The sequence below is a fragment of the Lissotriton vulgaris genome, chromosome 11 (genome assembly GCF_964263255.1).
Source record: "Lissotriton vulgaris chromosome 11, aLisVul1.2, whole genome shotgun sequence".
Classification (NCBI taxonomy): Eukaryota; Metazoa; Chordata; class Amphibia; order Caudata; family Salamandridae; genus Lissotriton; species Lissotriton vulgaris.
Window position 1 is genome coordinate 1,005,986,946 of NC_141699.1, and position 24,833 is coordinate 1,006,011,778.

The 24,833-nt window shown below is 47.5% G+C and overlaps 1 protein-coding gene across 1 annotated transcript in view; it reads left to right on the plus strand.

The window, feature by feature from the left end:
* The window catches only part of LOC147683927 (histone-lysine N-methyltransferase MECOM-like), a 1,500,386-nt gene that overhangs the window by 431,007 nt on the left and 1,044,546 nt on the right, over positions 1-24,833 (plus strand). The window lies entirely within an intron of this gene.

Below are 24,833 nucleotides of genomic sequence, written 5' to 3' on the forward strand. Positions count from 1 at the left end.
GGGCTGTCACAGGTGTAGTACTTTGCACCTTGCCTTTGTGGAGACCTGCCTAGTGCAGACATGGGTCTCTTCTTTGTCCTTTTTCTTCATCAGAGCAGTTCAAGAGTTTTGGTGTCAGGGGTCTCCTTACATCCTGGATGTGGGGAGTGTTTAGGGGTGTGTGGGTCAGTAGCCTCTGATGTGACCACATCCGGTGGGGTGTATGTCACCTTACTACCCATAACCCACTATTGTTGGGACTTTTCAAGATGGCATGACCCATCTTCAGCTGTACAGTCCAGGTAGCCCATCCTAGAGGTGTTGTTAGCCTTTTGGGAGTAAATGCCTCCTGACAGGCCAATTTCCCACCTTCTCGGAAACACGAGTGCTTGGGGACAGGGGGAGTCTTTGTCTTCCCTGGGAGACAAGACACTTGCATATAAGAGGCAGTGTAGCCATTGAGGCTCCCGGTCCTGATGTGCCAATCACTAGCCATCCTGGAAGGGCAGAGGTTTGGTCTCTTTCCTGCCCAGGCCTTTTGTTTTTGGCCTCTAGGAGTGATGGAGTGATAGCACTTCCTAGCAGGAGGTCAGACTCCTGTCTTGGCGGCAAATGGCTCGGAAAGCCCGCCAAGACACAGGGAGGCTGAGGCAACTCGCTGGCAACCTCTAAGGATGCTGCCTGGGTACATGCCAGCTCACCCTCGACACGAAAATCATATCAGGGGTAAAAGAGCACAGTGTTTGACACCAAACTTGACAAAATGTGGTGGTACCATAATAGAGCTGGCTAACTCGGGGTCGCCAACTAGTCAGTCCATGTTAACCTACGGACCGCGGTTCCCTCAGAGTAAACTTAAATGGTTAGGTTAGAAGAAGGGAGGGTTTTTAGGGTGTCAGAGAATGGGCGCACTGCCAGTATGGTAGCACTGTAGGACTATGTGAAATGTGGTGCAACTGGGTGAGTGGACAACCATATAACCACTCAACGGAGAAGCAAGCAAGCTATACTACTCCAAAGTTACAAGAGAAAGCATACCCTATGCACACACTTGAAATGTAAAAATTGGATACAATGTCCAAACGCAGTTATACAATATGGTACAGAGAAACAACAATAATATGCAAATTGTGAGAATAGGTAAGTAGGTGTCAATAAAAAAGTCTTGGTCTCCTTGTTTTATTCAAACACAGCATGTGGACAACCAGCCACATGCTGTGTTTGAATAAAACAAGGAGACCAAGACTTTTTTATTGACACCTACTTACCTATTCTCACAATTTGCATATTATTGTTGTTTCTCTGTACCATATTGTATAACTGCGTTTGGACATTGTATCCAATTTTTACATTTCAAGTGTGTGCATAGGGTATGCTTTCTCTTAAATGGTTAGGTTAATGTAGAGATATATATATGCTTGCACATATATGTCTGCACCATTAATGTAATGCACCCTTCCTCCTGGACTATAGGAGGCCTACGTTGGGGTGACTTACTTACATTATGGGCAGTGAGGGTACTCTATCACACATGGTGTGTACAGAGTCGATCTCAAGCACAGAAGCTGCTCTTGGGGTTGCGATGGCATGAGCAGCATGCGATGGCCCTGCAGGCCTTACTTTTACTCAGCTCGCTCAGGGTGGCACAAATAGTGCTGCAGCTCTGGTGATCCCTTTGACACCCTTGCTCTTACCATATACTAGAGGCTTACAAGGGAGGTTAAAAGCATCTTGTCAATTGAGTGTACCAATTCACATTACCTTCGAGGGAAAGAGCACCGGCACTGGGGCCTGGCTAGCAGGCTCCAGTGCACTTTCTGATAAATTACCACTGCATCTAGTGCAAAAAGTTGCATTTGGGGCTGTGGGGGAATGGGGGTGGGGTATGTGAGAAGGTGGCCTGATATGCAGTGCTCACTATTCTAGTGAACACTATGTATCAGTCCAGCAACCCTTATTGATGATTGGTTGTAAGTCAACCTTATAGACCAGCTATCCTAGTAGCGTGGATACGAGCAGTCTAAGGCTAAAGACTCGAGAGGGCGCGTTAAGCCAGCTGTTTACCACACATATACCCCTTGAATGCCAAGTGAAAGGACACCACACAAGTGTTATGAAAATAAACAGTTATTTATTTAAAGATCACAACAGCCCTGTACTCTTTATGAGGACAGGGTACTAAGCACAAACCAAAACTCTTACAAAAATACTTAAGTTAGCACAGTATATACAAATGCCCGAGGGGCACGGAAAACCATATACTCTGACAGTGGAATGCGAAATTCCTAGCAGGTAAGTACAGTACTAATAGCTTTTGGAATCGCTAGGATTTGACTAGGGAATCGTTAGATTACTTCTAGGAGGCCTAGGGGACTCGGGTGCAGTGTGTGCACTCTCACGCGAGATGCGGACAAAAGTCTATGGTAGCTAGGAATTAGAAAGTTAGTGTTCTCGGGCGAACCCGACCTGGTAGGGAGAAAACGAAAGTAGATTCTGACCCTTGGATAGTGAGGCTATGCTGGGGCACCGAAATGCCGAAGTTACCTAGCCCAGGGGCTGCAGCTGCATAGGTCTGAAAAGACGTCGGGAATCCTCGTAGATGGACCAGGAGCCGGAAGAAAAGATGCTGGCCGGTGACCAGTGAAGAAAGTTCAGATGGATCCAAGCCTGGATCTCGAAGATAGATGACACCTGAAAGCAGAGGGGACCAAGTTCGAGACTACTAGCCAGTAGTCAGTGGGCACCAGGAGGGCACCGGATGGTAGCCACCTCGACAAGGTGAGTGGGTGACGCTGTAGCTCGAAGATCTCGCGGACCAGGAGGCGTTGTCGGCGACCAGGATGGAGGATCGAGCTGTCCCACGAAGTTAGAAGCTGTCGGCGTCGCTGGACCCAGGATTGGGCAACAAAGCCTTGGCAAATTCAAGCCCACGCGGTGGACCTAAAATGGCGTCTGGAGTGGACCAGGAGGGTCCGGGGTGCCTCTCTTGAAGAAGGAAGCAAGGGCCAGCCTGGAGCAACCAGACCAGCAGTCGTGAAGTCGTTGGGCGTCGTTCAGAAGGCCACAAGCCAGCCGGCTAGTAGCCAAACAACGCGGTGCACAGCAAACAGCAGAAGGGCCCCACGCAGATCGTGGAGATGCAGGGAGGCTGACCTTGGGTGCTGGAGCTGCGCAGGGTCGGGGCTTCTTGGACCCCAAAGCACTCACCAGTGGAGGACACGGTGGGCTTGCAGTAAAGATGTCGTGCAGTCTTGGCGATCGTCGGTCCCTCGAGGTCTCGTCGCACTCACGGTTCTCAGCTTGGCTGTAGAGGTGAGTAGAGGTCAGAGGTGCCAGGGAAGCCGGGTCTCGTCGAGCTGGGTCGTCGGATTCGTGATGAAGGACTTGCAGCAGACCGCAGTGTTCTTTAGGATGGTGCCCGCTTGATGCAGGGTGACTACTCCTTAGCCACAAGGGAGAATCTTGAAGAAGAAATCGTGAAGTCCTTTCGAAGAAAGTGGTATCTTGATTCCAAAGATGATCTAATTTGAACAGGGGGCCCGCTCCTATCTTTATACTAAAAAAGGGGGCTGACCCGGTGACTAGGTCCTGCCTATGGGTGGGACTAGGTGGGGGGTGGTTACACCCCTCAGCCATGCCGGACTTCCCCAGGCCAGGGGCTGGTGTGCCCCTGGAACTGGTTTAGACCGGCCTATGCGTAGTGAGCACCGGGGTGCCACTCAGCAGTCACCTTCCTGAAAAGCCCTGCCTACCCAGGATACACAAAACCATGTCTGGGACGGTGCTAGCACCGCCCCTGACAGGAAACCCTTTGTCCAGGCTCCCCTCACTGGGAGGACTCCCAGCTGCAGGGGGTCAGACTCGTGTCTGTGGTGGCAGCATCCATTTTGTGGAGCTGAGGCTTCAGTTAACTTTAACCGGGGTTCACAGTTACATACATGTCGTGTCCCTCTAGAAGGGTGGAATGCTAACCCCGTCGCCAGAATTGGCGAGGGGTTAGTATTCCAATTCGTATGACACCTTACTCGACATGTTTTGATAAAGCAATACCAAAGATAGCATTTAACCGCGAGGATTATAATGCACTTAAGAGTATATGGTATGCGATATCATGGAACAGCTATTAGGACTTGATTCCGCAAGCTGCAGACAGGCTCAGCTCATGCCAGAGCACCATCTCACATGATTCCAAGCACACCGCCTTCAGGATTGTCAAGGCCTGCCATAGGAGTGACTGATAGGAATCTGTGTGTCCATTTTAGGGTTAGGTATAGGTATACTACACCTACAGCAAAGGGTGATTACACGACTTTGCCCCAGCTGTCATGCAGCCAGTTGTGTCAAATTTAGGAGGCCAGCCAGGGGTGGCATAATACATGCTGCAGCCCCTGGCAGCCCTGGGTACACCTATGCCCTGAGTTACAGGGTCTGATAAGGTGGCCCAGTACCAATTGGTAGATGCACCTAGGGTACATGAGGTAATTTAGAAAGAGAACAGCCAGGCTGTGGGTCTGATTGGCAGGCCCACAGCCAGAGAAAGTCGTAAACCAGTGAAACAAAAGCAAAAAATCTGGGTGATCATAGGATTGCAGCCCCTACTCTCCTACATGACCCCCCCCCAAACTTTGGGACAATAAGCTAACCTTGACCAGGTGAGTCTTCTTGTTCTAAGTGGAAATATCTGGAGAGCCCATCGGCATTGCCATGATCAGTACCAGGTCTATGTTCCACTGTAAAGTCCATCCCCTGTAGGGAAATGGACCACCTAAGCAGTGTGGGGTTTTCACCCTTCATCTGATTTAGCCACAAGAGGGGCTTATGGTCGGTCTGAATCTTGAAGTGAGTGCCAAACAAGTATGGCCTCAGCTTCTTCAGGGCCCAAACCACAGCAAAGGCCTCCCTCTCAATAGCTGACCAATTCTTCTCTCTGGGGGTCAGCCTTCTGCTTATAAAAGCAATGGGCTGATCCTGACCATCAAAATTCAGTTGAGAAAGAACAGCTCCCACACCCAACTCAGAAGCATCTGTTTGGACAATGAATGGTTTGGAGTAGTCTGGACTCTTAAGGATAGGTGCTGTGCACATGGCCTGCTTTAGGTCATCGAATGCTTTTTGACAGCCTGCTGTCCACTGAACCTTTTTTGGCATTTTCTTACTTGTCAGTTCATTTAATGGTGTCACAATGGAACCATAGTTCCTGACAAACTTTCTGTAGTATCCAGTCAGGCCCAAGAAAGCTCGAACCTGAGTCTGGGTGGTTGGAGGAGCCCAGTCCCTGATTGACTGTATTTTGCTCTCCAGTGGCTGAACCTGGCCTCCACCTACAAGGTGGCCCAGGTATACAACCTGTGTCTGCCCTATCTGGCACTTGGTGGCCTTGATAGTGAGGCCTGCTGCTTGCAGAGCCTCTAACACTTTCCTCAGGTGGACCAGGTGATCCTCCCAGGTGGAGCTAAAGACAGCAATATCATCTAGATATGCTGCACAGAAGTCATCCAGCCCAGTAAGGACTTGATTCACCAACCTTTGGAAGGTGGCAGGTGCATTTTTCAGACCAAAGGGCATTACCACAAATTGATAATGCCCACCAGGGGTTGAAAATGCTGTTTTGGGCTTAGCATCCTCAGCTAACCTGATTTGCCAATACCCAGCTGTTAAGTCAAATGTACTTAAGTAGTTGGCAGAAGCCAATCTATCTATAAGTTCATCTGCCCTTGGTATTGGATGGGCATCAGTCTTAGTGACTGCATTGAGACCCCTGTAGTCTACGCAAAACCTCATCTCTCTCTTACCATCTTGGGTGTGAGGTTTTGGCACTAGAACTACTGGACTAGCCCAAGGGCTATCTGAGGGTTCAATGACTCCCAATTCCAACATTTTCTGCACTTCAGTTTTTATGCAGTCTCTAACATGATCAGGCTGCCTGTAGATTTTACTCTTGACTGGCAGGCTGTCACCAGTGTCAACCTCATGGGTGCACCAATTGGTCTGACTGGGTGTCAGAGAGAACATATGTCTGAAAGACTGAAGAACCTGTTTACAGTCTCTCTGCTGATGTTCAGAGAGGCTGCCACAAAAGACAACACCATCTACTGACCCATCATCAGGATTCTGAGTGAGCAGGTCTGGGAGAGGGTCACTCTCTTCCTCCTGTCCCTCATCTATGGCCATGAGCAAGCTCATGTCCTTCCTGTCGACATATGCTTTGAGCCTGTTGACATGGAGTACCCTGTGGGGACTCCTGGGAGTTCCAAGGTCCACCAGGTAGGTGACCTCTCCCTTTTGCTCAAGAATTGTGTGGGGCCCAGACCATTTGTCTTTGAGTGCTGCTGGGGCCACTGGCTCCAACACCCACACCTTCTGTCCAGGCTGGTAAACAGTCAGGACAGCCTTTTGGTCATGCCAAGCTTTTTGAAGTTCTTGACTGGCCTTAAGGTTTTCAGATGCCTTCTCCATATACTCAGCCATCCTGGAGCGGAGACCAAGTACATAGTCCATTATGTTGGTTGCAGGCTTTTTGAGAGGTCTCTCCCATCCTTCCTTCACCAAACACAAGGGGCCTCTCACAGGATGCCCATACAAAAGTTCAAAAGGGCTGTAGCCAACCCCCTTTTGTGGGACCTCTCTGTAAGCAAACAGAAGGCAGGGCATCAGGACATCCCATCTACGCCTGAGTGTTTCAGGTAGTCCATGAATCATCCCTTTTAGGGTCCTGTTGAACCTTTCAACAAGCCCATTGCATTGTGGATGATAGGGTGTAGTGAATTTGTAATTGACACCACACTCCTTCCACATAGCAGTTAAGTAGCTTGACATGAAGTTTGCACCTCTGTCAGAGACAACCTCCTTAGGGAAGCCCACTCTGGAGAACACTCCAACTAGGGCCCTTGCCACCACAGGTGCTGTGGTGGTCCTAAGTGGAATAGCTTCAGGATACCTGGTGGCATGATCCACTACCACCAGTATAAACTTGTGCCCTGATGCTGTCTGGGGTTCCATTGGACCAACAATGTCAATCCCCACTCTTTCAAAGGGCACCCCCACCACAGGCATTGGTATAAGGGGGGCCTTTGTTGTGCCACCTGACTTACCACTGGCTTGGCAAGTGACACAGGAGCGACAAAACTCCTTGGTATCCTCATTCATGTGAGGCCAGTGAAAGTGTGAGACAAGCCTGTCCCAAGTCTTTGTCTGGCCTAAGTGACCTGCTAAGGGAATCTCATGGGCCAAGGTAAGTAGGAAACCTCTCTGAGACAAGGGTACAACCAGCCTCCTGGTCATGCCAGGCTTGGGGTCTCTTGATTCAGTGTACAGGAGTCCATCTTCCCAGTATACCTTGTGAGTACCTGTGGCGTTCCCAGCAGCCTCAGCAGCAGCCTGCTGTCTGAGGGGTTCAAGAGAAGGGCAGTCTAACTGGTCCTTCCCCAGGTCTTCCCTTGAGGGTCCCCCTGAACCCAAGAATTCAACTTGATCAAGTTCAAACTCTCTAGGCTCAGTTTCCCTCAATTCCTGCAGGTCAGCCTCCTCTGAGACTTGATCCACAACCTGGGGCAAGGGGGAAGGCACAGCCTTAACCCTACTGCTCTTTTTCTTGGAAGGTGTCTGGTCCATTGTTCCAGGATCCAGCACCTGTTCAGTGGGGCATTTCCTGGCCTGTGACCTGGTCACAGCAAACACATGTGCTGGCAAGCCTAACATTTCCAGGTGAGTCCTCTGCTCCACTTCTGACCATTGTGATGACTCCAAATCATTGCCCAACAAACAATCCACTGGGAGGTCTGAACTAACTACAACCTTCTTTTGGCCAGTTACCCCTCCCCAGGAGAAAGCTACAATTGCCATACTATGATTGGTAGTGACATTGCTTGCATTGGTCACCAGGAATTCTGTACCTGGCATGATCTGTCCAGGGTCCACAAAGCTAGGTGTCACCATTGTGACACTGGCACAAGTGTCCCTATAGGCCTGAGCCATTTTTCCATTAATGAAAGGTGTCTGTCTGTATTTGCCCAAAGTATTGGGACTTATGTCAGGGGACATATCCATATCCCCTGTACTGACAAGGACAGCCTGAGTGAGGGTGCCAACTAAGTTGTCACTCCCCTCAGAACCCAGGGTTAACCCTACTAAACCCTTGGGAGGTGCACTACCACTGCTGGCTGTACTAGGGGGCACAGGTGCCTTAGGGGCTGCAGTGGCAGGAGTCTGCCCTCCTCCTTTCTTGGTGCACTCACTAAACCAGTGAGTTTTACTTTTACAGTATTGGCACCACCTTTTAGATTGGCCTTCTTTCTTCTTTTGGGGAGCCTGACCCCCACCCTCTTTGGGTTGTTGGGGACCTGTCGAAGACTTCTGGTCATTTTGTTCCCCTTTTGAATCTTTACCCTTCTGGTCTGCTTTCTTCTGACCACCTTGATTCTGGCCCTGGTTCTGTTTAACTCTTGTTCTAACCCATCTGTCTGCCTTCTTTCCCAATTCTTGGGGAGAGGTCAGATCTGAGTCAACAAGATGCTGATGCAACAACTGGTTCTGACAATTGTTTAAAATTTGTTCTCTCATCATCAAATTGTACAATCCTTTATAATCAGTAACCTTACTGCCCAGCAACCAGCCCTCAAAAGCCTTAGTGGCACAATCTACAAAGTCAGCCCAATCTTGAGACTGAGTTTTCTGGGTATCCCTGAACAGCACCCTGTACTGCTCAGTGGTTAGGCCAAACCCATCAACCAGTGCATTTTTCAAGACTTGGTAATCATTAGCATCCTCTACCCTTGTGGTGAGGAGCTTGTCTCTTCCTTTACCTTCAAAGGAGAGCCACAAGATAGCTGCCCACTGACTTGGGGGAACACCTTGCACAGTGCAGGCCCTCTCCAAAGCAGTAATCCATTTGTGGATGTCATCCCCTTGTTTAAAGGGGGGCACTATCTTACCAAGGTGTTTTGTATCAAAACTCCTTTCCCTATTGCTAGGTACAATGCTGCCACCAGTGGGGACTGTCCCACTCAATTGTTGCTCTCTAGCAAAGGCAAGCCTTTCTTTGGCTAGGGCAAGTTCTTCCCTTTCAATCCTCAGATTGGCTGCCTTTTCCTTAGCTTCATACACTCTCCTCTGGGGAGATGTCATTCCCCTTTGAGAGGAACGTTGAGAGCCATTGGTATGAAGGGATCTGTTAGAGCCTCTTGATAGAGACCTAACTCGTCCATTCCCAATGTTAAGCTGACCTGAGAGTGGCCCCAGGGCTCCCCTAGAATCCCTCTCATGTCTGCTTAAGTTGGTCCTGGTTAGTCTAACGACTTCTACCTGTCCCTGGTCTGCCTCACCCCTAGACTCCAAGTCATCATCCTCATCATCAGCATCATCTGCTTCCTGAAGGGGATGGTCCTGGTTATCAAAGGGTCCCTGTAGGGAGGGCATATTGCCTTCTGAAGTAGAAGGGTCTGGGTTACCAGCCCTCCTTGCATCATAAGTCTCTAAGAGACCAATCAGAAAAGCAGTTGTGGGGTTAGACCCCTGCTTAATCTTCCTAGAGGTACATACTTGTCGTAACTCATGGAAGCTAAGCGCAGTATATCTTGAAGGGATGACCTGTGGAGGGTCAACTGACACAAGGGGAGACTCAGTGTTTCCTCCTTTGTCTGACATACTGTTTCTAGTGTGGTGTAAGTGATGCACCTACCTACACTATGTGTTTACCTACTGGTCCCTTGCTAAGAGTTGCAGCCAAGGTGTGCTAAGCCTTGAGGAGCTGCAACAGCTGGTTCAGTAGAACTCAGAGTATTCTAAGCTTGGTTATATGTACTAACAGTACTTATGTGATCTTTCAGCAAGATATTCTTAGGATACGTGTGGTAAAACAACAGCAAGCTCAAATCCCACCGCTGCCACCAATGTGAGAAGGTGGCCTGATATGCAGTGCTCACTATTCTAGTGAACACTATGTATCAGTCCAGCAACCCTTATTGATGATTGGTTGTAAGTCAACCTTATAGACCAGCTATCCTAGTAGCGTGGATACGAGCAGTCTAAGGCTAAAGACTCGAGAGGGCGTGTTAAGCCAGCTGTTTACCACACATATACCCCTTGAATGCCAAGTGAAAGGACACCACACAAGTGTTATGAAAATAAACAGTTATTTATTTAAAGATCACAACAGCCCTGTACTCTTTATGAGGACAGGGTACTAAGCACAAACCAAAACTCTTACAAAAATACTTAAGTTAGCACAGTATATACAAATGCCCGAGGGGCACGGAAAACCATATACTCTGACAGTGGAATGCGAAATTCCTAGCAGGTAAGTACAGTACTAATAGCTTTTGGAATCGCTAGGATTTGACTAGGGAATCGTTAGATTACTTCTAGGAGGCCTAGGGGACTCGGGTGCAGTGTGTGCACTCTCACGCGAGATGCAGACAAAAGTCTATGGTAGCTAGGAATTAGAAAGTTAGTGTTCTCGGGCGAACCCGACCTGGTAGGGAGAAAACGAAAGTAGATTCTGACCCTTGGATAGTGAGGCTATGCTGGGGCACCGAAATGCCGAAGTTACCTAGCCCAGGGGCTGCAGCTGCATAGGTCTGAAAAGACGTCGGGAATCCTCGTAGATGGACCAGGAGCCGGAAGAAAAGATGCTGGCCGGTGACCAGTGAAGAAAGTTCAGATGGATCCAAGCCTGGATCTCGAAGATAGATGACACCTGAAAGCAGAGGGGACCAAGTTCGAGACTACTAGCCAGTAGTCAGTGGGCACCAGGAGGGCACCGGATGGTAGCCACCTCGACAAGGTGAGTGGGTGACGCTGTAGCTCGAAGATCTCGCGGACCAGGAGGCGTTGTCGGCGACCAGGATGGAGGATCGAGCTGTCCCACGAAGTTAGAAGCTGTCGGCGTCGCTGGACCCAGGATTGGGCAACAAAGCCTTGGCAAATTCAAGCCCACGCGGTGGACCTAAAATGGCGTCTGGAGTGGACCAGGAGGGTCCGGGGTGCCTCTCTTGAAGAAGGAAGCAAGGGCCAGCCTGGAGCAACCAGACCAGCAGTCGTGAAGTTGTTGGGCGTCGTTCAGAAGGCCACAAGCCAGCCGGCTAGTAGCCAAACAACGCGGTGCACAGCAAACAGCAGAAGGGCCCCACGCAGATCGTGGAGATGCAGGGAGGCTGACCTTGGGTGCTGGAGCTGCGCAGGGTCGGGGCTTCTCGGACCCCAAAGCACTCACCAGTGGAGGACACGGTGGGCTTGCAGTAAAGATGTCGTGCAGTCTTGGCGATCGTCGGTCCCTCGAGGTCTCGTCGCACTCACGGTTCTCAGCTTGGCTGTAGAGGTGAGTAGAGGTCAGAGGTGCCAGGGAAGCCGGGTCTCGTCGAGCTGGGTCGTCGGATTCGTGATGAAGGACTTGCAGCAGACCGCAGTGTTCTTTAGGATGGTGCCCGCTTGATGCAGGGTGACTACTCCTTAGCCACAAGGGAGAATCTTGAAGAAGAAATCGTGAAGTCCTTTCGAAGAAAGTGGTATCTTGATTCCAAAGATGATCTAATTTGAACAGGGGGCCCGCTCCTATCTTTATACTAAAAAAGGGGGCTGACCCGGTGACTAGGTCCTGCCTATGGGTGGGACTAGGTGGGGGGTGGTTACACCCCTCAGCCATGCCGGACTTCCCCAGGCCAGGGGCTGGTGTGCCCCTGGAACTGGTTTAGACCGGCCTATGCGTAGTGAGCACCGGGGTGCCACTCAGCAGTCACCTTCCTGAAAAGCCCTGCCTACCCAGGATACACAAAACCATGTCTGGGACGGTGCTAGCACCGCCCCTGACAGGAAACCCTTTGTCCAGGCTCCCCTCACTGGGAGGACTCCCAGCTGCAGGGGGTCAGACTCGTGTCTGTGGTGGCAGCATCCATTTTGTGGAGCTGAGGCTTCAGTTAACTTTAACCGGGGTTCACAGTTACATACATGTCGTGTCCCTCTAGAAGGGTGGAATGCTAACCCCGTCGCCAGAATTGGCGAGGGGTTAGTATTCCAATTCGTATGACACCTTACTCGACATGTTTTGATAAAGCAATACCAAAGATAGCATTTAACCGCGAGGATTATAATGCACTTAAGAGTATATGGTATGCGATATCATGGAACAGCTATTAGGACTTGATTCCGCAAGCTGCAGACAGGCTCAGCTCATGCCAGAGCACCATCTCACATGATTCCAAGCACTCTGCCTTCAGGATTGTCAAGGCCTGCCATAGGAGTGACTGATAGGAATCTGTGTGTCCATTTTAGGGTTAGGTATAGGTATACTACACCTACAGCAAAGGGTGATTACACGACTTTGCCCCAGCTGTCATGCAGCCAGTTGTGTCAAATTTAGGAGGCCAGCCAGGGGTGGCATAATACATGCTGCAGCCCCTGGCAGCCCTGGGTACACCTATGCCCTGAGTTACAGGGTCTGATAAGGTGGCCCAGTACCAATTGGTAGATGCACCTAGGGTACATGATGTAATTTAGAAAGAGAACAGCCAGGCTGTGGGTCTGATTGGCAGGCCCACAGCCAGAGAAAGTCGTAAACCAGTGAAACAAAAGCAAAAAATCTGGGTGACCATAGGATTGCAGACCCTACTCTCCTACAGGGTAACCATCCAAAAAAGGCGCTTTCATCTGTATGTTGCATGAAACATAACAGTTTTCTGAAAAATGTATGCAATAGTCCCTCACATATCATCCGCATTAAACAATAAATTAAAGGAAAACAGCTATTAAAACAATCTGTTTAAGAATCTTTCAAGTTCATCAGGGCAACACTCTGCAGAACAGAGATGGCTCTATCAGGGGGCCCCTGAGAGGATGGGCCCCTGTGCCTGTGCCCACCTTGCCCATGGCTTAAAACGTCTCTGGTTACAAGTAATGCTCCCAGTTTTTCGTTTTTACTGATTTTTACAGATTAATACAGACAGAAAACAATCTGTTTCCTTTCTGTATTTGGTTTTAAAAGTGGGAAAATAATGTCTTCTTTTGAGTGACTCTCCATGGTGTCCTTCATGAATTCCAGTCCAACAGCAGATCAGATATACAACATGGAGAGTTAAAAAAACAGGATGAGGTTTCCTTAAATACAGGCACATGATAACATATATTTATATATAATGTTAATATTTACCTGTAGTTGTGGTGTTTTGTTATATTGGTCTACTTTATTTGCTAAAACAAGACTGCTATTGATGTACGAGTGCATGTTTATCAATTAAATAAATTAGGGAAAATACCTTTTTACGACTCCATTTATTCTCAAAACACAAAATAAATATGGATAAATACCACTGGAATTGTCAAAAAAATAAATATGGATAAATACCACTGGAATTGTCAAAAAAATAATATGGATAAATACAGACAGAAATGTTTTTAAAAATCCATATAATCGAGAGCCCTAGTTAAAAACAATGTCATTACTAATACACTCTGACGAAATGGAATTGGTTCCCCGAAAAGACCAGTCTGGATGGAAGGGGTGATCTAAGCTGGGGAACTGCTGTAGCGGAAGTGTAATAGATCGGTGAGCCTAGGTTTGTCTACACATTTGTCCCAGCCGGGCATCCATCCGGGTGCCTCGTGTTTGACAGACATACTGATGAGATTGTTTTCCCGTGTGACGCACGTGGCCAGTCACGCAGCTTTGTCTGGTAACTATAATTTTACCGCATGAAGTTGATTTAGACTAGTGGTGGAAGGAGGAAAAAAAGCAATGCGATTCTGCTCAGCAGTGCGTCACAAGTCTTATCTATCATTCTCCATCGTCTTCTGCACGCACTGGCGCGCGCGATTATCAGCCGCTGTGATGTCAGGATGAGTTGTGATCTGTTTTTGCACATTTGTGAAATCTGCTTCACGCGCCCATTATTTCACGCAGAGGGAACGACGCGCATCCGTCTGCCCTTGGGCCTGTCAAACTTTCACAAATCCAAGATCTGAATTGGCGGGCCCCAAGGTGGAAGCATTGGGCATGGGGTTCACCAACGCAACTATAGGCACAGCCAAAAAGGCGGGAACTTGGGTGGCTAGAGATATCACCATACTCGAAGAAGTCTGTCAAATGTTTTTTTTTTTACTTATCTGCAACTTCACGTGTAATAACAAATCGTGTTCTGTTGTCAGGTATTCGCAGATTTACTTTATGCATTAAAAAGTTTTCTTACATCTGTGAACCTCTGCAGCGATTTAACGTTTTTGGGGAAAAAATTCTACAATGTTTGTTTACATTCTAATCTATAACCTGTTCAGCCTTGGTACTGTACACCACTTCATCTAAGAGTAGCCTTTTATTTATCTAGGAGCACCTCTTTCTTTTTTTCAGCTTCCTCCAGACAAAGTATCTTTTTGGTGGAAATTTTAATAGGGAAGCTGATGGTTATTTTTCTCCAATTGATTACATTTTTATTGTCTTTAACTTGATTTTTTGCTCTCAAGCCAGGCGTGAAAACACCTAGCAAATATGTTCGTTAATTCTGTGTCTTGCGATGTTTCATTGAATTGTTTAAAATAAATTATTGCGGATTATCTCTGGAATAGCCTGGGTGGTGAAGTCTAGTTGGGTAATGTTAGCGGAGTATGGCCCCTGATAAAATAAGGCAATCTATTTAGGCAAAGAAATAAAAACCTAGAGCGATATAAGTCATGTTGGTGTTGGTGTGAGGTAGGAAAAAGGACCAAAGAGAAAAGAGTTGTTTTCCAAATGTACAGGAGATCACGCGAGCAGTTGTTATATGGATGAGTTTATTGGGAAATGCTTAAATTAGTAGGAACATCAGCGGAAAGAGCAAAGATGAAAACTGGGACATCATTACTAAATCTATGCAGTCGAGAAACAATATTTTTATTTCTGGTGTTAACCAAGATCATTGTATTTTACTACATTTATATGTATGATGAATTTATATGGGCTTTCAGCCAACCCTATTGATCCATTGGCCTGTTATTGTGTCAGTCACATTTTTTCCACTCACTACAGCATGCAGCATAGGTAAAGGTTCAGCCCACTTCAGCCATTGGGTAAGTTTGCTGTGAGTGACAACATTTTTCCCTTTCAGGAGGAGCACACAAAGATGTTCCCTTCAGTACTATGGACTACTATGTCAATGCATGCTTTTTGAGACCAAACATATTTTGGTTGAAGTCATTTTCTTTTTAGATTGACAAGGGGACAGCAGTTTCCACAACAATAACGTTTTGCAAAAACCATGACAAAAGAAAACAAGCATTGACAAAGTCAAAAGATACACTGCCAAAAGAAGGCATCTTGGCTTTGCCAATGCTAGCTAGTTTTAGTGTCCTTGTGCGGGGTGATGTTCTTGTTCCATGTGAGGGAGACATGCCCTGCTGCTTTCTTAAAAATTCTTGGTCTGCGTGTCAGTGAAGCATGCAGTTTGGCATGCCTATCTAGACTGTATGGGCCATATGTATCAAGCCGTTTTTGAATCGCAAAGGCCGAAATTCGCAGAATTTCGGCCTTTGCGACTCGCAAACGGCAGTTTTGCACGTTTTGGAATGTATGAAACATTCCCAAAATAAGGAATTGCAAACTTGTGCGATTCCTTATTTTTCCATAGCATTTAGGGAATCGCAAATTTGCGATTCCTTAAATGCTATGTATGTAGCAATTTTAGCTTGCAAATTTTGTTTAAGAATTCGCAAATTACCACCAACTTTCAGTTGATGGTAACTTGCGAATTCTTCCAGAAATGCACAAATTGGCATTTTTAAAGGTGGCATATGATGCACACACATGCCCATAGGGCATGTATGTGCGCCATATGCACACACATGTTCTTTTCGGGGGTGCAGCAGGGTGTCTTTGAGACACCCCTGCACCCTTGCAATAATTCTCAAATTGCGATTAGCAAATTGCGAATTCGCAATTTGAGAATTATTTTCATTCCTATGGGCCTCCTGGCCCATAGGAATGCATTGGAAATTATTCCTTAATTGCGAATTCGCAAAATGCGAATTCGCAAATAAGGAAGCTTAAGGAATCGCAAATAAAAAGCGATTTTGTTCATACATACCATTTTGCATTTCCTAAATAGCGATTCCTTAAAATTCGCTATTTAGGAAATGCAAAATAGTATGATGATACATATGGCCCTATGTGAGGAAAGATTGCACTGCTGCATCCCATAGTTTCCCCTATTTGTGTATTTGAGAGAAGTAGGACCTGTACTGAGCATGAAGTAGGGTCATGCTGCTGCTATCTGTGCTCTTTACACCCTCTGTGAGTGAGATGCTTCTGCTGCAGGTACTTTAGTTTGTTGTATGTAAGGGAAGTCTGCACTGCAGCTGCTTGTGGCAAGTGTTTATTTGAGTCTGCGAGGATGCTTGTGTTTTTCTTGTGTTGCCACTGCTAAGGTAGTTTCTGTGTGTGGGGGGCTTGCACTGCTGCTGAGCTTACAGTAATTGTTCTCTGTGTGTTAACGAAGCTTTAGAAAATCTTTTGAAAATGAAAGAAGTCTTATTAAGTATGTTAAATGTGTTAGTTAAAGAAGAAAGAGCAGGTAGGCTAGGGGAGAAATGCACATAAAGTGAGTAGGAAACAGCAGAACTGCTACAGCATTGTTCAAACCGAAAGTGAATCTAATTTAATAAAAAGCACACCCTTTAAATATAGATAACTGCCAAAAGCTGACATAAAAGTGAGGGAAAGAACAAAGAACTTGTGTGTGTTATGTGTGTGTGTGTGTGTCTGATGATACCACATATAAAGCTACATCTGATTTAATTTGCTTATGCACAGAATAGAAGTATCCTAGAACCAAATGGCCAGAAATCACTGCTGGTTGCAAATTCCATCAAGGATTTGCAAGTCGCCCCTCTGTGTGAGGTTGACTGCCCCCTCATTTAAATAAAATATCAGAGAAGCTAAGGAGGAATCAACGACAGGGGCGAGGAGTGCGCCAATAGTCACTTGCCCTTAACCAAAGAACAATACTACTAATACACGGACATATGCAGAATCCTTTATTTTGCTTACATCTAGGCAGTGTTATTTGCACACAAAAAAACATAATTACAGAGACCCATACTTTTCTGTCCCCATTCCAGGGTTGCCTAACAACAAGGCGGGCAATTTTTGACTCCACCTCTTGCCTTTTTCCCACCATCCCACGGGTCCTGTCTCTTTATCTCACTAAGCTGGTTCTTTGTCTTTGCTGCTTCACCCATTGGCCACTGTATTCCTGTCTTTCTCTTTCATCTCCATTCTATCTTTTCAGACATTCTTTTTTTGCTCTTGGTCAAAGTTTGGCGATAAAAGTACGTCCCAATCCAAAAAAACACTCCACCCGCAAGCACCTGCACAAAAAAGGCACTGCCACTAGGCAGATCTGGTACAGGCAATAAACCAACACTCTTTTCATGGTAATAGATTCTTCTCCAGCACCCAGGGCACGAAAATACAAATACATACATTTGTGTAATTGAACTAAAATTCTTGAGGCAGCTGACCCTTCAGTTAGGTTAATAAAATTGCACTATAATGAATTAAAAATATTTTTTTTGTTTCTCTTATTGATATATATGTCTTAGTTTGTTTTACATGCAGAGCTGGTTTGTGCAGCTCTTGTAAATTGAATAGCAATTATGATGAATTATTGTGCTGGAAAAAACCTCTGGATGAGGGTGAAACATCACCATTTTTATGACTTTTGCGCTGGAATAAAAGAGATTATTTTTATTGTGCTGACAACATGGTAATGAGTTTTTTGGGATAACTACTCTTACCTATCAGTATGAGGGCAGTCTAATAGCAGCTAGACCAGAAATGGCTGTGTGTGTGGCATTAAAGAATTTCCAACAATTCTGATGGAATGTGTTGCGTGAATTTGTTATTTTGTATGGCACCAGTAATCGGAGACCAGTACTACCACCGCCTTTCACTGGTTATAAGGAAGCAGAGTTGAGCTACAAAAAGAATAAACAGAGGGACCATTGAAGTTAACCCACCCACTAAAGAAATTTGGCTGGAATTTGCAAACCCTAACTTGAGTACTGCAATAGGCACATATGGCACACATCTTGCAATGGAAATGTGTCTTAGGAACCTGGGGGTAGCGCTGTCATGGATGCCAATTTAGCAAACGGCGAGCGGTAGTGGAAGCAAGACCCTAGATGATATCACAGGGTTGTCCCTTTGTCCAACCATTTAGCCTCCTTTTTGCAGCCAGCAGAGGGGGAAAAAGGGAGGCAGGTATTGAAAACTAGGAAAGTAGGCGGTGTAGCTTTGAGGACCGAGACGGTTGTAACTGTTTAAGAGAGCTCTGTAAGATGCTAATTTTTCTATCATAATTCTGCTGAATGCCTTCTTTTTGGGTACCGATACCAGTACCCTGCTTACCCAAATCAGGGCTCGAAAAATCCTAAAAATGGTATTTGTCCCAGTGCTTAATTTGAGCCGGTGCTGAGCACCGGCACCTAATTGTCAACACAGGAACTTAGACAAACAGCGCCACTATGTGGTATACTGCCCTAAATTAGAGAACAGCAGAACAACATTTGTTTGTTGAATAAATATACATTAAAATGACTAATACCTGTGGCACAAGCCATTCTTATAGCTATGGGGTCTTAGAATAGTCTTATTGGTCACACTGCTAAGTACGTGGTGGATGGTAGCTATGCTGATACTGTTATTGGCAGAATGATTAGGAGAGCTGCAGTGGCCTCCTGACAAGAGCGCTGGCACTTATTATTTTTACAAATTAAGCACTGAAGTCCTGCAGGTCTAGTACCTTGAAAAATCTCCTCGACCTAACTGCAACCTACTTGATCTCCGTCTCTGAAAGCAGAGCGAATGTGACGAGATAACAAGATTTAAAGGCATCTTTATTGCTCATTCACCTTGTGAGCAATAGATATGCCTTTAAATCTTGTTATCTTGTCACATTTGCTCGGTTTTTAGAGACAGAGGACAAAAGTTAATTTGTCTTCCTACTTTCCTACTCGCCAGAAAGGGCGAGTAGGACCTAACAATAGCTCGTCCTCATTAAATCTAGCTCGCAAATGCTAGCGGGCAAGTGGATTTTCGAGCCCTGCAAATGTGGCCCACTACCTCGGGTGGACCAAGGTGAGGCACCATCTTGGTTCGGAGCCAGGACTGTATGGTGCTATCATTTTGTCTAACACAGGGCGGTTGCTTCAGGTCATGCTCTGATTCTACTGCAAATGTCATCCAACCAAACACCAGGGGGTTTGCGGCAAGGGGCAATGCTGAGGGAGGTGTGGAGGCAGTGCCCCCTCGTAGGCTGTGGAGATGCAATGAGTGAAGGTCAGTAGTGGTTGTGGTTTCCTTGGCAAGGACTGGAATGTGATGCCTTGGTCCACCAGTGGATATCTTTGACCCAAGTGTACAGAGATGAGGTGAGGGTGAAACGCCTTTAGCAGCTAACCCCGCCTTGGAGTAAGTAACTTTGGATGTATGGCTTCGAGCTGGGCCTGCTGCTTTCTGAATACCTGGGGAAAACGGTGCCACCATTGACTCATTGTTGCTGGGATGGTTGGGCTGCATTGCACAAGGGTGCTGGCTTGGTCAGTAGACTCTGGAATATAAGAAATGTCTCCTCACCTCCTCCTGACATGTGAGGTGTCCCAGCGAGTTCACCTTCAAATGCATTGCGAAGAACAAACAACACCCCCTGGTCCGCACTGGTGACTGTTTTTCAGTTTGTCTCCCTGGCTGTGTTCCGATAACCTGGAATGTGAGGGGTGCACTCTTGCCTTAAAGATGGATTCCTGTGGGTGGGGCGCATTTCCCTGCTGCTCGTTGCCGCTGACTCTGCAGATTGACACCCAACATGGCCAGTAGTCAGGAGTGTACTCCCTATTCTTTGACCTTGGTCTGGCTGGACACATAATGTTGGTCCCTTGTTCTCCTAGGGTAGATGTTTACAGGCGCACACTGGAACCCCTTACACCAATGATCAAACGAAAACCGGTACAGCACTCCCAGGCCACCTTTGCAAGTTGCAGCTCCTGGCTGAGCATTAATACATCAATACCGTTTCCATTAACTTTCCCTGCTTTCAGCTTTATTTGCAACCACCCGGAAGTCCATTTTGTCACCCATGCAGGCTGCTCTACAAACCACTTTCCTCTTCAGTCTACTGGACCCTAAAGGCAACATGGTAAACAACAGATTAGTCTTCCTCTCTAACCAGGGCAAGCTAGCCAAGCCAAGTGCCTCAACACCATATCTGCATTACCTAACGATACCCAGTTGTCCAGTGAGGACATACTGAGTATTTCTAGAAAAAATATTAGATGCTCAACATGGTTAGAAAATGATTTTTACAATCGTTAAGTCATTCACTAACCCAAAAATGTTAGTCAAAGAAATTCCTCCATCACAGATATTATGTGGTCAGATTTTTATCTTCTTTAAGAAAAAATCCACAGCATTCAAAAAGAATTTAACACCCCACACGCACGGTATTTAGATTTATAGCTTGATCCCACCTACACAGCTCCTTCCAATTGGAAGACATCTGAGCCTCCTGGACCAACCAGAACCCCTGAACTGAGTCTTGAGCCATCTCAGTCCCCAAACCCAGCTTGCTGGCATCCGTCATCAGAACCAACATTTCTTGGTACACAAATGGAGAACCCTTCATGAGATTCCCCACATCCAACCACCGGGCCAACTCCTGGGAGACCCCCTGCCCACCCGGAATGAACTGCTCGAAATCCTGAGACCTCAGACACCAACAGCTCAGGATGTGATTCACCAGGGGTATAAGTGTAACCGGGCCCAAGGTACAATCATGACTGTAGTTTCCATGAACTCCTGCTCCCACAACCACTGTCAAGCAGTGGAAGCTGGAGATGTAAAAGGGGTCGTAGACAACCAGTGATCAAAGACCCTTTTTGTGTTGCCCGGCGGTGTCGCCTCTATGACCCACCAATATTTAATCAATGAAGAAGCAGGCGCTGGAGACTGAAAGGCAGGAAACGAGGGTTTATTCTCTCCGGAGGAGAACACATCAATTCGGACAGCAAGTATCGTCACGAGGTGCTCTAGCCACATCTCTGAGGCCTGGCCTCTTATACTCAGGTTTATGATCTTTATTGCATGTAACACATTCTTGCAACACTTTGATATGTGAAAGAACATCCTCGGAATCTCCCCTTCAGGCCCGTTCCCACACACATTTACAGTTGAAGTCCCCACCCCGGTAACAACAGGTGATGGCTATCGCGCAGCTGGACATTCCGCCGATTCACGGAACGTGTGAAGTTTGATCGGATCTCGTAGGGTGGGGGCTTTGATCGGCTCGAGGGTCTTTTGATGGGGAGGGGAGGCTTCCTACTGTACGGGGTAATAAACAGTATCCGCAGGGCCAGGTGGTGGCTTGGGAACAAGGAAGACAGACGGGCACACAGAAAAGGGAGGTTTGCATCAAAGGGCCTGAGACTATGAAAGGAATGAAGGGAGGTGTCGCGCTGGGAACAGGATGGGATTCTGAGACAGATCTGCGCTGGAGAGGGGTTTATGACCCAAGGCATGTGAGAGTGAAGGGGGTCGCCAGCGTGCGGGGGATGCCTGCGAGGCTTAAGAAAGAGAGAGAGAGAGATGCGCTGGCTATCAGCGAGGGGCAGAGGGGCCATGGTGCTTGAAATGGCCGTCGCCTACGCGCACGATGAGCTTGAAAAGGGGCAAGATGGCGCCGATAATGTTGACGTTTGCAATCTAATCTTCAACAGTCCTCCCTTTTCAACATATCTTAGCCAATCTTGCTTATTCAATGTCAATCTTCATCAAATTCCTAACCTCGGCATCATATAGTGCTCTCATATGTTCGTTCCCAGAGTCCACAGTCTTAGGGCAAATACAATTTACGCATAATGTACACAGAGGTGGCAGACACTGAATCCCTAAGCATAAACCGCATATCACGACTACAGGAATCAGGATAATGGTGAATAGTCTCCAGCCCCAGTTCTTGACGGTGTCCCAGAGCCAACCACCAAGCGACCATTCTTCTTGTTCTTGGTGGACTTCTGAAGAGAGTCTATGAAGATGTTCGATGGCTTTGTACACTGAGGGTGAGTTGTCCGGTATGTACGTACAGCAGCTGGACCCGATAATGCGGCATGCTCCACCACGGTCCGCAAGAACCACGTCTAGGACAAGGCGGTTCTGGAGGGCCACCAAGCGGACCGCTTGAAGCTCGGCGGTGTTATTAGCAAGGATCCCAGCTGTGATGTTCATTGTTGTCTCGACTGCTTGGGTCAGATGTCGGATGGCACGACTGTTTGCCATCGGGCCCCAGAGGGGGACAAGTCCCTTCATAGCATCGAGGAACTGTGCTCCGGTTGAGTCGGCCTGTTCAATGTCCTTGGCTCGTTTTTGCCTGTGATGATTTGCTGGTGCCACATATGTCGGAGGAAGGATGAAGGAAATAAAACAAGTGCCCCTCCAGCCTTTGGGGAGCCAAGTGTAAGCCTTTGTGCCGCAGACGAAATACATGTTTGGGGATGCCACAAAGGAAGGTGGGTCGGTGGAGTCCAGAGTCCTGGAAAACCGGCAAGCACTGTGGCCCACCAGCTGGGTCCCAAGCCCTTCTATGCACATGTGGCCGGTGACGTTGATAACTGACAGGGCCACAGTCAGAGTGGCAGCCGTTCGTTTTCGCAGGTAGGAGAAGGTGGTTCTGGTTGGATTATTGAACACCTGCATTTCAACTTGCTCTTTAGCAGGAATGTCCAAGTGGATTGTGTTGTTGGTGGTCTGCGGGCAGAAATGTGTCTTTGTCCTGTTCCGCCAGGTCCCGTGGTAGAAATGCGTTACGGTTTTGCTGGAGGTGGCATTGTCCTTATAGCTTTCTTGCAGAAGGATCAGCCAAGCAAGACAAGAGCCGTGAACTGAGAAAGGTGAAGGGATGAATGGTATCGAGTGTCCAGTGGCGTGGGGTAGCAACCCACAGATCCAACAGTTGGTGGCATTGGTGGCAAGGTTGTGCTGGTGGAGTAATTGTATGAAAGAGTTATTCCAAAATTCCTTTCGCCTCTCTCTGAGTTGGGGAGAGAGCGAAATCAAATAATGCTCCTTCATGGTGGTAGGCTGAGCAGTAGTCAGGAATGTTTCGTGAGCAGGTGTATTTTCTTCCACAATCCAGAGTGTGGTCATGAGGAGAAAACAGAAAAGGATTGTGATGAAGAGTGCAATTGTCTTTGAGCTGAGGAGTCTGCCTGCTCTTGGGTTTCTGTAGTGGGTATTTCCTGTTGCTTCCATCATCTTCCCATTTGGCGCTTCCATCATCTTCTTATCTGGCGCTTCCATCATCTTCAAGGTGCTCGGTGGTGGGCAGAACCTCAGACTTCGTTTAGCTTCTCTCCCGGTAACCCTTGGTTGTGTTTAGGTCACCGTTCTGAGATTCAACTTAGTCCGTGGTCTGCTTAACCGGAGCTCCCTCCCTTCGGCGCAGGAAATACCCTTCTCTGGATGGTACGGTAGGATCAGAGAATTTTGAGAGTTCAAGTGCTTCGGTATCAGGATAGCAGGTCAGTGACGGTCGGTCCTTGTTCAGGAGCTCTTCTTGGTTATCGATGTTTTCTGCCGTGGCCAGGGTCGAGGGGACCTTCTTACAGTGGTGTGCATGCACCCAGTTGCGTTTTCCCTCCACTCGAAGTGCTGTTCGGGTGGTGATGAGGACTTGCCAGGGGCCCGTCCACCTGGGTTCCAGACTCTTGGCACGCTGGAAATTCCGGATCAGGACGAACTCTCCAGGTTGGATGGTGTGTCCGGGACCCCTGGAAGTGTCAGGGATGGCATGCAGCACCTGTTGATGGATAACAGACAGTGTTTTAGTCAGTTGGCATAAGTAATCAGACATTAGGACGTCCGGGACGTCATGAATGGAAGTTGGTTTCGGTGCAGACCAGACATTCATAGGTCGGCCGAATACAACTTCGTATGGTGTCAAGTGGTGTTTGGTAGGGGTGGAACGCATTGAGAGCAATGCCAGTGGGAGTGCGTCCGGCCATTTCAGTCCTGTGGTAGCCACTATTTTGGCCAATTTTAGTTTCAGTGTGGCATTATGTCGTTCAACTAGACCGGCAGATTGGGGGTGGAAGACTGCGTGGAACTTTTGTTTTACACCCAACCCTTTCAAAATAAGTTGGATAACTTCGGCTACGAAGTGGGGGCCATTGTCGCTCCACAAAATTCGACAAAGGCCGTAACGGGGGAAAAACTCCTTCAACAGAACTTTTGCTGTGGCCATAGCGGTGTTGTCACGGGTTGGGTATGCTTCCACCCATTTGCTAAATGCGCATACCACAACAAGTACATATTTCAGGCCTTGACATCTGTCTAGTTGGATGTAGTCCATCTGCAGGACTTCGAACGGGTGATTTGGGACCCCAAACCCACCCCGGGGTACTACAGTTCCTTTCCCGGGGTTGTGTTGCAGGCATATCAAGCATTGTTGAACCAGGCGTTTGGCGGAGTCAGTGATTTTATCGTTGTGCCAAACTCTGGAGACAAGTTCAATCATGGGGGCTGATCCTATGTGGGCAGGGGAGTGTGCCATAGTCAGTATGGGAATCAGGTACGAGTCTGGTAGCAACCATTTGTTTGTGTCCTTTGTCAGCCAGCAGCCTTCGTCATCTTTTAATCCCACCCGTGTCCATTCTGTTAGTTCGTGCTGTGTGCTGGCCAGTTGAATGTCCCTAATAGTGTCCCTAGCATCAGGCCATTTTTCTGCTTGTGACCTGGTCACGTACATATGTGTTGTCGTCCTACTTTCGGCTGTCGTTCGGGCAGTGATGTCAGCTAGTGCATTTCCTTGTCCTATAATGTCCGTCACCTTCTTGTGTGCCTGGCATTT